This window comes from Acomys minous, assembly GCF_964271855.1.
Source record: "Acomys minous genome assembly, chromosome: 18".
NCBI lineage: Eukaryota > Metazoa > Chordata > Mammalia > Rodentia > Muridae > Acomys > Acomys minous.
In genome coordinates this window covers 48876388-48892044 of record NC_140501.1, presented here as the reverse complement: position 1 = coordinate 48892044, position 15657 = coordinate 48876388, and the positions used below count along the sequence as shown (strand labels likewise).

The 15657-nt window shown below is 39.9% G+C and overlaps 1 protein-coding gene across 1 annotated transcript in view; it reads right to left on the bottom strand.

The window, feature by feature from the left end:
• XPO7 (exportin 7) overlaps window positions 1-15657 on the bottom strand; it is a 100477-nt gene that overhangs the window by 53732 nt on the left and 31088 nt on the right. The window lies entirely within an intron of this gene.

Below are 15657 nucleotides of genomic sequence, written 5' to 3'. Positions count from 1 at the left end.
GGGAAGAAAAAATTCTCAGTAGAGTAATTAAAAAAGCTTTCCCAGAACTCAAGAACAGCAGACTGAAACAGTCCACTGTAATGGATGTGCTCAAGCACTGAATGAAAGGCTTCCTTCACCCAAGAGCCCTGAGAACAAATGATATGGCTCAGCAGGTAAAGCCACCTGCTACCAAGCCTGATGACATGGACTGAAGTCTACAGTTGATTAACTCAAATTGTCCTCTGACCACCACATGTGTGTTGTAGCGCATGGGTACACGCCCATATAAAATAAAGTAAGTCAAGCGTAGTATTTTTTTTCCTAGAAGAGAAAATTCCATGGGCAGAAAGAAAGCAGTAGAAAAGGGAAAGGGGGTGGAAAATTATTGACTGAAGAACGGGATAGGGCAAAACAAAACAAAACAATAAAAGATTAAGAATCTGACGGCTCTGGCTATCACAAAAATACTAGTGGCAACAAAAGAAACCCCCAAACAATGTCTTATGAACACTGAAGAGCAATGATCTTTGTCTTAGAAGGCTCTACTCAGGCAAAGAGTGAGCTGAACAAAGGGACATGCAAAGTCACACTCACTTCTCACCAACACTCCCCCTCTCTTTCTAGGAACTGCTTAAGAAAGTGCAACACTCAAACAGGAGGAATCCATAAGGTCAGCAATGGAATCAGGTATGAGAAAGCCAAGACAGGCCAAGAATACCAAAAAGGATGGGTTAGTGTCCCAAGAAGACAACTGTGAGCTGACTGCAGAGAATAGTCAGACCGTTTAGAAGCAACAGTTTAAGGGGTAAGTCACGTTCAGTCACAAGACCACTTCCCATTCCTGCCCTCTTTACGGAGACAGAATGTATGAGAAGGGGTGAATTCTCACTTTCACCTAAATGTAGGGATTTCCAACTTTTTGACGTTGCAATATACACAGATTGAGCATGACTACTTAATCCATGTGCAAGTTTAGTTCATGGGAGAGAAAGCTGTAAGGTTGGTAAGGTAACAACTTTTACAAAATAAAAATTATACTGAGCTGCACAATACTTTAAACTAACATGTCAAGCACCAAATTAAGCCCAAGATCTTCAACAAGTTGTCCTATGCCCTGTCTTTGCTCCCTAGCACAGGAATATAAAATGTTACCTTTAAAATTGGCATTGTGTAGTATAATTACATTTAAAAGCCAACAAGAAACTCTAGGGGCTGGAGAGATGACTCCGTGGTTATGAGCACTTATGCTCTTCCAGAGAACTCAAATTTGGTTTCCAGCACCTGCACCAGGCAACTCAACAGTCTGAACTTCAGCTCCAATGTCCACTTCTGGCTTCTAGGGACGCTGCACTGAGGTACAAATATCCACCCATGAACAGTCAAGGCAGGGTTTCTCTGTGTAGCTTTGGCAGTCTCGGAACCTTCTCTCTGTAGACCAGGCTGACCTCAAACTCAGAGAGCCACCTGTCTCTGCCTTACGAGTGCTGGGATTAAAGGAGTGTGCCACCATCATCTGCAGCAGCTTGTGATTGTTTTTAAAACCATCTTTAAAAAATTTTTTTTTGAGACAGTGTATCTTTGGCTGTCACAGACTCGTTTTGTAACCAAGTTGGCTTTGAATTTACAATGATCTGCATTAAAAGACGCACACCTTTAATCCCAGCACTCAGAAGGCAGAGGCAGGCGGATCTTTGTGAGTTAGAGGCCAGCCTAGTCTACAAAGTGAGTCCAGGACAGCCAAGGCTACACAGAGGCTATGTCTCAAGAAGAAAAGAAAAAAAAGAAAAAGAAGAAGAAAAGAAAAGAAAAACAAGACAAAGACCTAAGCAGTGTACACTGCTATGGAAATAGCAAAGTTAAAAGAAAAGGAGTATTTAACTAGCAGGCCACACAAGAAAGTAAATGGACACCTAGTTATTTGAGAGCCCGTATGTCATGTGTTTGAACACTTGGTTCTCAACTGGAAACACTGGTTTGGGAAGTTATGGAACCCTGTAGACATGGCCTTAATGTTATAAGGCCCTAGAGGCCGAACACTGATTAGAGGCTCAAGTCTTATTTCTTGTTCAGCTTCCAAGAGCTGTGAACCAGTCACCACATGCTCTCCCACCCACCACAGCCCAGAGAGTCTCCCCCTGCCACCCCCTCCCCACCACAACGGGCTGTATGCCTGGAACTGAGACAAGCTAAGTACTTTGTCCTTTAAGTTGCTTCTTTTAAGTATTCTATAACAGCAACAAGAACATAACTAACAAACTAGTCCCCTAAAAACTGTGTTTCTATAAGCAGGACTATACATAAACAGTCCTCCCGACAGTTCAATATTCCTGATAACAGTGTCACCCCACATCTTTAACAAGTTAAACTGGTGTGATACTATCTTGATATTATCAGATTTTAAAGAGATGTAATAGCAATCTTTGGTATGTAGCAAGAGTGGTTAAATAGCTGACTTTCAAAGTTGGGAAAATGATAACCTATTAGTTAGGCATTAGAGGAGTCAAAGTGTGAATGTTTCATAAACGTCTACAGTAGGTGGACAGTTCTCAAGAGCTATTTGAGTTATTAGGTAACTGACACTGTAATGGGATGCTGTTGGGTAGTGCACATTGATGATTTAAAACCTATGCTTCTAATAACGTTTTTGCATCGCATTCAAACCTAAAGAGTATTTTATGCAAAATCCTGTTAAAGTAGTAAAAGCTGAATTATATTCAATAGAGCAAAGGAAAGGAAGTGATCATATGTTCATCAATTTTCTGAGGTCATTAATCATCAAGTCTTCTCACTGTATTCTAATGACTAGAAAAAGATTTCAGAAACTGCCACGGACCGGCTCAGTCGGGGATAGGTTTCTGGGGACGAGAGTTCTTGAAGTGTCGGTAAACAGAGATAAGGCAGTTGACAAACATAGACAAAACTTAAGATCAAGTCTGTATCTGAGTGTATTTTGTAGTCAAGCAGTCTAAGTTTCTAAACAATCATTTTAAAAGTAGGGGGGCTTGTGGTTACATTTTTTTACAGAGCAGATTCAAGGAAGTCAGTGAGCAATCAGGCATGAACAGTACAGGTACAGAATGCAAATTTATTGTGTTGTCATATTTTGAATTACAACTTTGAATGTAACGATACAGGGTACAGACCACATAGAAAACATGTCATCATTTTTAAGTTACTGGCTTGGTATCAATATGTATGTGTTTCCTTTGTCCAGGGTTAATGTTTTCTCTCGTAACAAAACTTGTGGCAGCATCTGTGTGTCAAGACAGGTTTTTTTTTTTTTTAAAGTTTCTCTTTTTGATATTTGAGTGTCATTATCTGGAATATTTTGAAATACTCTATTTTTTGTAAGCTATAATATAACTTATTAACTAATGATTAATTTTTAGTCATTTTTAAAAAAATAAGTGGAAGTGAAGTAGAACTCCTTCGGCCTGGACAGTCCCTGGCTGTCGTCCTGAGTCAGGGCCATCTCCTAGCGACCGTGGTTGTGTCTGAGAAGTCTTGATTTGGGAGTGAAGGAGAGTTAAGAAGAATAGATTTTAGCACAATAAGAGAAAAGAACTGTAGTTTTTCTCCTGGCAGAAACATCAGCCCCAGTCTAGGAGATCCTTCCCTTTTCGGGGGTCGTAGTCTCAGGCCTGTGTAGTATTTGTCACATAGACTCCACTGGAGGGGTTGTGACAGGAAACTCCAGGGCCTTAGAGGTTCCGCCCCTCCCCAGGGCTTCATCTATTCTGGGCTGGCTTTAGACTAGCTGTTAGCCAAGGATGACCCTAAGTGGTTAGATTGTCTATATGCCAGGATCCCCAATCTCTCTCTACACTTCTAGCCCTTACAATTTCTATGATTAATGTTAAATGCACTTACAAAGGGAATCTAACTTGCTTAAAAGAATTGAAAGATTAGCAATAGAATTGAAGAAAAATCTTTGCAAAAAACCTGAAACCAGGCTAGCACTAAAAAAAAAAAAAAAATCTAGCAAGACTGCTTAAAACTCAACATTCCTTTAAAATCCCCACCTTAAAAAAAAACCCAAACAATTATGTAAATATCACGGACGGACACACAGACACACACACAGACACACACAGACACACACACACACACACATGCACGCACACACGCACAGTATGTAACTCCACCACTTGAGAGCCTATGACAGGTGGACTGGTTTGAGTCTAAGGACAGTCTGGGCTACAGAGTTCAACCCTGTCTTAACAAAACAAAATCAGGAAAGACAATAAAACAAAATGAACAAAAACTTCCTAAATCAAATAAAAAAAACCCTTCTCTCTCCAAAGCAGAACAGATACCTCACTAAATACACAGATGGCAGGTACAAATGTGACAAGCAGCTTAATTTCTTTCTTTTTTCAAAAAATTAAATTAAATTTATTTTATGTATATGATGCATATACACCTGAATGCCAGAAGAGGGTGTTAGAGGGTATAGATGGTTGTGAGCCACCATGTAGTTGCTAGGAATTGAACTCAGGACCTCTGGAAGAGCAGATAATGCTCTTAACCTCTGAGCCATCTCTCCAGCCCCAAGCAGCTTAATTTCAACATCATCAGGTCCTGTATTTAAACGGCAGTGAGCTGCCCTCACACAAATACCAGACAGATGCTGGCAAAAGTCATGAACAATAAGGGCTGCTAAGTGAGGGCGCACATGGGCGCAGACGCTTTAGAAGGCAGTTGGGTGGTTTCTTAGGAAACTAAATACGCAACATATACCAACCGAGCTCCTTGGTACGTATCTCTCAAAACTGAAAGCTCATGTCTGCATCAAAACTTGTACGCAAACTTAATTGCAAAACTTGGTTAGAAGAAAACACTAAGAACTTAAGTACATGCAAAACCAAACTGAAAATGTGGTATACTTAATGACTCCAACTGTATTTTACATCCCAGGAAAGGTGAACACCACAGATTGAGTAGAAAAAGTAAAAAAGCAGTACTTGCCAGTTCAGGGTTAGATGGCTGAACAAGGAGAGCACAAGGGGTGTTTGGAGCAGTGAAATGACTGTACAATACTGTAACAGCAAATATATAATGTAGCCTTGCACAACACAGACAGTGAAAATGGGAAAATGGGAAACTATAGGGGATGGGACAGGAGACGGTTATGTAGAAACTACTTTTTACTCAAAATTTCAGTAAGCTAAAAAACAAAGTAAAAGCAGTAAAAACAAGTTTAACAAATAAAATTAAAAACAGGGCTGGTAAGATGGCTCAGGAGACAAAGGTCCTGGCAAGCCAGGTAACCTGAATTCAATTTGTGGGATTCACATGGTGGAAGGAGAAAACCAACTCCTGAAAGTTGTTCTCTGATCTCTACATGTGCAATTCCCTAATAAATAAATGCAATAATAAAAAATAAAAGCCCATCTGGGTGGTGGTGGCGCACACCTTTAATTCCAGCACTCAGGAGAGATTAGTCATAGAGGTAGGCAGATCTCTGCGAGTCCTAGACAGCCAGGGCTACAGTGAGACCCTGTCCGAAAATACCCAAAACCAACCCCTCCTAAAACAAACAAAAACCCCAAATACTCTATGACAGATAAAAATTCAGTTAAAAAAATCAATTTATTGGTAAGGTCTGCTTGCAGAAGATGTGAAAAAACATTACAAATTCTTCATTTTTAGCTGGATATTTGAAAATAAGAAGAAATTCTTCTACATTTAAATATAGGAAATAATAATCTGGCTCAAGATAAACTAAAGTACATAATTAAATAAATACTGAGAAAAGCACATCTAGCATCACAAGATAGCGCACACCTTTAATCCCAGCACTCGGGAGGCAGAGGCAGGTGGATCTCTGAGTATGAGGCCAGCCTGGTCTACAAAGTGAGCTCCAGGATATCCAAGGCTACACAGAGACACTCTATCTTGAAAAACCAAACCAAAAAGAATCCCTAGTTAGATGGTCCTCTGGATTAAACTGAGCAGTGATATTATGAAATGTTATGAAAAGTCAACTCTTTTGGGGAGTGGGTCAGTTATGAACTGAGTTTTTAAAAATTAACCTATGTGGCTGGAGAGATGGCTCGGTGGTTAAAAGCATTGTTAGCTAGTTCAGAGATCATGAGCTCAATTCCCAGCAACCACATGGTGGCTCACAACACCTTTACTAGGATCTGATGCCTTCTTCTGGTAGGCAGGTGTACATGCAGATAGAGTACTCAAATACATAAAATAAACAAATACTTATTTTGAAAATGGTCTATGGCATGTATTTGTCTCTGAAAAAGTGATCATTTTGAAGTTTATGTATATGGATATTTTACTTGCATAAAGGTCTGTGTACCATATGTTGGATCCCCTGGAAACTAGAGCTATGGATGGTTGTAAGCCACTATGTGGATGCTCAAATTTGGATCTTAGGAAAAATGAATAACCTGTACTCTTTTAACTGTTGAGCCACCGTCTCTCCAGCTCCTCTTTTCTTTTCATATACATAATTTTTTTTTAATTCAAGAAAAATAATCCAAGTGCCAGTTTTAAAAGTTCTATTTTTCCTCCTCAGACTTTACTGTAATGTTGTCTGATATATATGTATATAGATAGACAGATATACACACACATATATTCATTTTTGTACATACATACATACATACATACATACATACATACATACATACATACCTCATCCACTTGAATTCAACAGGCACAGCACTGTCACCCACAGCTGGACAGAGAGTGGCTCTGCAGGCCTAGCTTAGTGTTCTGCAGCAATGTGCTATGAAAAAAGCCTTCCTCGGACAGGGCAGCAAAATATGTTTGCCTTCTGGTCTGTTATTTTTTATATTCCTGATACTTTGTTCTTCCCTCTTTAAGTTCATATAGCTTAGTAATGCATTTTTTAAAAGCGTTACAGTCACTTTACTGAAGGAGTCGACAGTAAATTTCAACATTTGTGTTACTACATGCACAACCAACAAAATGTGTAAGCTCAATAAAGTATGTTATATACTATTACTTACTGAAGACACACACACACACTTTTGACTACTTGTGAGACTTTTTGCTGAACATCATTTGGTGGAACCTCCACGGAGGTCTGGAGTGCAGAGCCTGTCATTTGCTCAGGGGATCACTACTGGGGTGCATTTGACCTCACAGCCATGCAAGATAAGCCACTTCTCAGCTACCGTGCCTTCAAATTCATCTACATTTAAGTTAGTGAAGCACGGATCTTCTTTGAGGTATGCGGAACTTGAACCTGGCTCTACACAGGGCCTCAATGACATGTTTCTTATTCTGCAGCTTGGTGTGGATGATCACGATGACCTGATAGTGTGAACCCTGGCCACTGCCCTGGGGCTTCCCAAAGGCACCATGCAAACTAGCCAGACATGAACAGCCTCCAGAAAACTGTCTCCAGGTCCCTTAGGACTACCATGTTGGCAGCAGGATACGCAGACTTGTGAAGAGGCTGCTCAAGGCCCCTGAGAGGAAAGAAGCCTGGCTGGCTTAATTGGCTGCAGCTAATAATATTTTCTTTAATTTATGTTTTATAGGGTCTTTTTTAAAAAAAGATTTTATTTATTTATTATATATACAATCTTCTGCCTGCATGTGTGCTTGCCCACCAGAAGAGGGCACCAGATCTCATCATAGAAGGTTGTGAGCCACCATATGGTTTCTGGAATTTGAACTCAGGACCTCTGGAAGAGCAGCCAGTGCTCTTAACCTCTGAGCCATCTCTCCAGCCCCTAATTTATGTTTTATATGTATGGGTGTGTCCCCTTGTCTGTCTATGTACTATATGTGTGCAGGTATGGGCAGTGGATCACTTGGAACTGGAGTTACAGGTAGTTGTGGGTTGCTTGATGTGGGTGTTGGGAACCAAACTTGGGTCCCCTAAAAGCAGTACATGCTTTTAACTGCTAAACTATCTCTCTACCCCTACTAGTACTTTTATTAAAACACTTGTTGCAGGAAATGACAAAAGGTAATTTTTCTTTCCTTCTTAAACTGGTATTTTAAAAAAACAAACCATCACAAATTCTCATAAAGAAAACAGACAGGGTGAATGCATCTGGCATGCTAGGTGGTTACAATACGAGGGTGGGACTGGATGATTTTTACTTAAGGCTGTTGTGACTGGGTTGAGGTGTCACCAATCCTCCATCACTTCTAGGGATTCTCACTGTTTTGACAGCATTGTCACCAACATAACCAAATGACTCATAGTCAGATACGAGCCACTTACGTATATAATTATTGTTAGCAGAAGCTAAGTTTGAATGCCATAAATATTTTCTTTTTGTTTCCTCTTCAAGACAGCGTTTCTCTGTGTAGCGTTGGCTGTCCTGGACTCACTTTGTAGACCAGGCTGGCCTCAAAGTCACAGAGACACACCTGCCTCTGCCTCCTGAGTGCTGGGATTAAAGGTGTGCGCCATCATGCCTGGCCCATAAATCTTTTTAAAAAAGGATTTCTTGAACTACTGGCTAAGAACACAATGCTCTGGAAAACAGCACTAATTCAGTAACAGCCCACTGATCACATATCTAAGGCTGCTATTTTCTTCAAGTGAGGGCAAGTGCTGAGGGCTGAACTGATATTTACACCAAATGGGCAGAATAGTAGGCTAATGAAAAGAACACTGACTTCTGAGTCAGAAGTGTGTTTTTCAGTAGTTTATGTGCAGTTCTGCTGGACTACTTACATGACATGAGAAATCGTCTTACTCTTCAAAGCTCCTTTTCTATCACATGGAAAGTAGGATCCATTTAAAGGCAGATATGAGTGCCTACTATGTATCAAACAAACACCACCATTCAAAATATTTGGTAATTTTACTGAGCAAAGCAAAGGCTGTTGGCGTCCTGGTATTGTCACCAGTGAGGGAAGACAAATGTACTAACCATACGAAGTACATATGGAACTGTGAGGGGTGATAAACACTATGCAAACCAGAAAGCATCATAAGGAAGACTAAGACTATGTGTGGGTACATGGGGAGGGAGGAGGAGGAAGAAGGAGAGAGAGAGAGAAAAGAAAAAAGAAGAAAAAAAGATAGTCCAAACTTTTAGTGGGCAAGTGGGATTAGCTAAATAGGCAGGACATCTACTTGTGCCTCCAAATAAGGTTCTTCAGTGGATACCAAGTCTTCCTAGAAGGAAGATTAGTTTGCTAGAGGCCAACTTTGTGCTAGGCACTTTATATGCGTTTTGGTTTCAGTACAAATTTAAGATCTGTAGTAATTCTTATTTAAAATAAAATAAAAGGCACACATGACTTTCACATCAGTTAGCTTAAGGACAGTATCCTGAGGCGGACAGCAACATTTTGTGTACACTACCACTTGAAACTAACTTGATGTTGTAGCAGCCGAAATGACAACAGCCACGCTCCCAGAACACAGACGTGAGCTTCCTAAACATCTCAGCAGAACTTCACCAACAAATCTTACACGTCTGACAGGAGACAATCTGTTCTTCCTCAGACGAGCAGCACTTAGCTTCTGTAGTTTATGAGCATGAAGCATCCCTTCCACATACGGTGCTATGCTAATTAAATTTTCAGACAAGAGCTTCTTTGGAAATGTCCTTAAAAGTCTAGAGATAAGTAAGATTAAAAGCTTTTATCTGAGGAAATGAGGTAATTTTAGGCCCACTGGGCTCTACTGAATAGGAAAACATTTTAGGGTGTGGCTGTGAAGTAGCAAAACAAAGCAAACAAACAAACAAAAAAATCAAGCTACCTAGTGTATGTATACACACACCACACAAATCACACACACACACCACACACACACACCTTTTAAAACCCCAAACAAACAGAACTGAGATCCCAAATAAGAATGGTGATGGCTGTGGGGCCAATACCTTTAACCCCAGAACTTGTGAATCTTTTGAGTTCCAGGCCAGCCTGGTCTACAAAGTGAGTTCCAGGACAGCCATAGATATACAGAGAAACTCTATTTCAAGAAACAAAACAAAACAAAACAAAACTGATCCAAAGACAGATTTTGTATAGTGAACTCTATCTTTCCATTTTATAATTAAAGTGCTCATAGATAGCTTACAGTTTCTTCAGAAACCCAAGACTTCCTAAACTACAATAAACTAAAGACCCTAACAAAATTAGTCAACAATGTTTACTGTTGTAGTCATGACCTCACTTGATTCTTCAGTTAGAGAATGGCTGCCACACCTCAGAAAGATGCGGGGGAAAGAGCATTAAGCTCTTGGCCTTTATAACACACAAGTGCGCTTGCGTGCGCTCTCTCTCTCTCTCTCTCTCTCTCTCTCTCTCTCTCCCTCCCTCCCTCCCTCCCTCTCTCTCCCCCTCCACTGCTTTTAACTAATGGATTTTGGGGGTAGGGTGGGGGACAGGGTTTCTCTGTGTAGCCTTGCTTTGTAGACCAGGCTGGCCTTGAACTCACAGAGATCTGCCTGCCTCTGCCTCCCTGAGTGCTGGGATTAAAGGTTTGCACCACCATGGTTGGCCAACTAAAGGATTTTAAATGCCAGCACTTTCTATAACTACTCAGGAACAATTACTGTATAATAATCAACTTCCACTGAGTGGCAGTCATGGGGAGGCAGGCATCCTACTTCTCGTTACTGTCAGAGCCTTGCTATCAGTGGAAAGTAGCCCTGCAGGCAGTGGTCTCTGCAGGAAAGAAGCCGAGGCTGCCTGGGACAGTCTCTGATGGTTGCCAGAGCAGTAACTAAATCCCAAAGAGCAACAGATGGTTCTACTAGGAGACTTGTAAGACACCAGAAGCCACAACATAAACGTGGAAACTGACAATGAACTAATCTGGCATGTGGTGTTAACCTCTGCAACAGTGTCAGTTTATGAGATTTTTGGAAAGATGTGATTTAACAGTGAAACAGAAACTAGCAGTAATGTATCCAAAGCTTTCCCTAGCAACCAAGGAAGCTTAGAACATTACTCTGATTTGTAGAGACATTTGTCTGGTCCCATTTCAGGACCCTGGCTTACTAATTTGGTACTACTGACAGAAGCCCAGGGTTTTTTCCTGGTGAGGACTGTCAGCCATGGATGAGACCATATACATTTAGGGTTCACATTCACTAAAGTTCTCACTGGCTTTTAAAGGAGCACAGTATAACTGAAATAGTCCCACATCCACTAGTTTGAGAATGTGACATTTTAGTAGCACCCGAGACGCCTTCCAATGCATTCAGGAATGTTCTGGTATAAATGCTTTTGAAAGGATGCTGAATATGGCCCAATGCTTATTTTCCTGAGGATGAATAAGAAAACAACAAAGCTCAATTCTTCATCTTCTTTTGGTTGAAACATATGTTAAGTGTCAAAACACCCACTCCTCCTGATCTGCAAAAATGGTTATTTTATATGCCTCAACCTAGTATTTATAAAAATGACAATTAAAATTTTTCTTAGAGTGATTTTTAAAAAGATTTTATTTTAAATTATATGTCTATATATCTATGTGCACATGTGAATGCAGGTACCTATGGAGTCCAGAAGAGGGCGCTGGACCCTCTGGAGCTAGAGTAACAGGTGGGAAGCAAATTTGGACCCTCTGCTAGAGCAATGAGTACTCTGAACACCTCTGACCCATCTCTCCAGCCTCCTCTAGTTATTTCTTGGTATCAAGGGGTTGTACATAAAAATAACCATCAGTACCAGCACATTCTTTTTGTTTTTGCTTTTTGGAGACAGAGTTTCTCTGCGTAGCATTGGCTGTCCTGGACTCGCTTTGTAGACCAGACTGGCCACCAAGCTCTGCTCACCGCCACATTCTTAAAAAAGAGTTTATAATAACCACTGCTGGGGTTATACAATAGGTTTAGGTATCATATCATGCCAAACTGCCCAGAAATTCCATAGTTCTTTTTTCCCCCTCTAGGCATGTTAAACTGGATTTTACACACACACACACACACACACACACACACACACACACACACACACACACACACACAGTTTCCCCACACCTACATGGAGGATCTTGCCTCTATGTGTACACATTTTATATTGTTAGACATGTAATACTGTTCAGCCCCCAGATAAAGTATATTTACATGCCCTTTGTCTACCAACACTACTGGTTTCCTTTAAATCTCTCATGAATATGGTTGTAGACTCTTAAAACCCAAGTATTCCAAAAGCTGAGGCAGAATGACAGCAAATCTGAGAGGGCAGCTTGGGCTACATAATGAAACTCTGCCTCAAAAACAAAAAATACCACCCCCCCCAAAGTCCTTCTGAATACTCAGATCATACCGATCTCAAGTACTCACCAATACACAGTTTTACACTGTAACCATGTTAACTTAGCTTTGTTTAATGAGTTTGTAACTTCTTTGTAATTTCTTCTTCTTCTCTCATACATCATATCCCCACTAGTTTCCCTCCCTCTCCTCTTTCCAGTTCTTTCCTCCACCTCCCCTCTCCCCAGATCCACTCCTCTGTTTCCTTTTAAACAACCAAACATGGCACAACTAGTTACAGTAAGCCTAAGCACAACTCCCCATGTCAAGGCTGGATGAGGCAACCCAGTAGGAGGAAAAGGGTACTGAGTACAGGCAAAAGGGCTAGCGACACCCCCACCCCACTGTTGGGAGTCCTACAGAAGACCAAGCTAAACAACATAATGCATATTCAGAGGACCTAGCTCAGATCCATGCAGGGATCAGTAGGCTGCTTGGAACACACTATGTAGGCCAGGCTTTGAACTCACAGCAAATTTGCCAAAGCCTCCCTAATGCTTGGAGTACTGGCAAGCACCACCAAGTCCAAATACAGACTTTTTTATTATAAAGGCATGGATTTTAAATGTCTATGATACTTGGGGAAAAATGAGAACTCTCATTTCAGCCTTACCCTCAAAAAGGAGGGACATACACAGGAGTTTTGTGCCCGTTTACTAATATAACTCATCCCTTAGTGCTATTAAAGTTATTCTTCTACCCTTCTTTTTTCAAACTCATGTACTACAGTAAACATATACTTGTGAAAGAAATGTGTTCAGTTACAGCAATCCAAAGAGTAAAGAAGGGGCTTATATGTTTTCAGACAATGTGAAACAGAGTATTTTGCAACACACTGTCAATCATTCTAACACTACAATCCTAAATATTTTATTTAATTTATGACATCCTAAAGGAACAGCCATAAAATATCAAGTTCTTAATTCCTGATGAGCCAAGGAAAGCCATATTGTGTACCGGTTAATTAAAAACAAGCTATTTTCATATTTCCCCTCAAAATACAACTAAGAAGAGTGCTAAATATATCAGCTAGAGAGAATACATACAATTCTCTGGTTTACAGTTCTCAAAAATATGGTTCATGGACCCCTGAAGTTTCCTTAGACTTCCAAGAGGTCTCTAAGACCCAAGCTGTTGCTCTTAATGGCACTAAAATATTTTGTATCTTTTTGCTGTACTGACACTTGCACAAATAGCATAGCAAAGGCACTAAAGCAATGGTAGACAAATCCAATGGTGCTTTAGCACAAACCATAACAGTGACTTCAAAGCATGCCACCCACTCCTGTAAAGCAAAATAAAAGCTAGCCACATTGTGCTAATTGATGGAGAAAAATTACATTTATTAAATCTCAACCTAAGGACCAGAGAGATGACTCAGGAGTTATGGATACTTGCTGCCAAGCCTGATGACCTGAGTTTGATAGCTGGGACACATATGCTGCTTTCTGATATGCACACAATTAGTAGTGCAATAAAACCAAGAAAATTGCACGTATAGATATGATTATAAAATACTTCTGCAGACCAATAGGTTTTCACTTGCCAGAGAAAGGAATGGTCAGAAAAAGTTTTAGGTTGCACAATGCATGTAACAACTTGTAGAATACCCAAAACAATCCCCAAATGCTATTAAAATACTCTTCCCTTTCCACTATAATATTTGTGTGAAGCAAAAAACAAGGAACAAAATATCCACTCAACAAATACATGCACACATCAGCATCTAGAATTACAATCTTCTCAGTTCCAGATGCCTAGACACCAGCAAAAGAACACAATCACAATCAGCCAGGACAGTGTATCTCCCAGCAACTCTACCATAGCAGCCCTGAGTACTCCAACATAGCTGAAGCAGAAGGAAAAAACCCTGAAATAGCTTTTATAAATATGATAGAGGTCTTTAAAGAGGAAATGAATAAGTCTCTTAAAGAAATCTAAAAAAACATAAAAACAAACAAACAAAAACCAGGAGGAAATGAATAAAACAGTTCAAGACCTGAAGGTGGAATTAGACTCAATAAGAAAAAATCTAAGGGAAATCTGAAAATGAAAAAGTTAGGAACTTGAACAGGAACCACAGAGACAAGCTTCCCCAAAGAACCCATGAGGTGGAAGGGACTCAAACTGACGCATCGAAGACTCAAAAGAAAAAATAGATACCTTGGTCAAAGAAAAGCTTGTATCAACAAAAAATTCTAGCACAAAACATCCAGGAAATTTGGGGCACTATCAAAAGACAAGAAACCCAGGTTAGACACAGAAAATATTCTCATACAAAATCATAGAAGAAAATTCCCCTAATTTAAAGGAGATAGCTATCAAGGTACAAGAAGCATTCAGCTCATCAAATACACTAAGCCAGAAAAGATAATAATTATCAGCACATAATAATCAAAATACTAAACGTACAGAACAAAGAAAGTATATTAAAGCTGCAAGAGAAAAAGGGCTAGTAGCATATAAAGGCAGACCTATTAAAATTACACCTGACTTTTCAATGGAGACTAAAAACCATAAGGGCCTGGACAGATGTGCTAGACTCTAAGAGATGACAGTTGCCAGCCTAGACTACTATACTGAGCAGAACTTTCAGACACAATAGATGAAGAAAATAAGACATTCATAAGAACACCAAATTACACCATATCTATTTAGAAATATAGCTCTACAGAGGGTGCCAATGGTCTTCAACCTGTGGGGAGTGACTCCTTTGGGAAGGCCGGCAAACAACCATTCACACAGGTTGCATATCAGATATTAACATTACGATTCATAATAGTTATGATGTAGCAACGAAAATAATGTTATGGTGGGGTCACCACAACATGAGGAACTGTATTAAAGGGTTGCAGTATTAGGAGGATTGAGAACCACTGTGTTAGAAAAAAAAACACCCTAAAGCGGTTAACTAAGTCTAAAAAAACAGAGGAAATAGGTAATCAGATTAACAAATAACAAGAGGGAAGCATGAACACATCACCACCACTACCATCATCAAAGGAAATAAGAGGAATCAACACTGCTCACTGATGTTTCTCAGCATCAACAATCACAATTCCCCTAATAAGAAGACACACTATCAGCGTAGATGTGAAAACAGGATCCATCCTTTTACTACATCTAAAAAACACATCTTAACATCACCCCAAAGTAAATGGATGATATAAAGACAGTCTAAACAAATGGACCCAAGAAACAAGCTAGTACAGCCATTTTAATGTCTGGCAAAATATTCAAATCAAAACTAATCAGAAGAGATAGGGAAGGACACTACATACTCAAAAGAAAAATCCACCAAGAGCACACTCAATTCTTAATATTTATGCACCAAACAAAGACACCCATATTCATAAAAGAAACACTATTACAGCTTACATCACATACTGGAGACTTCAATATCCACTCTCTCCAAAAGGCAGGTCAGACAGACAAAATCTAAATA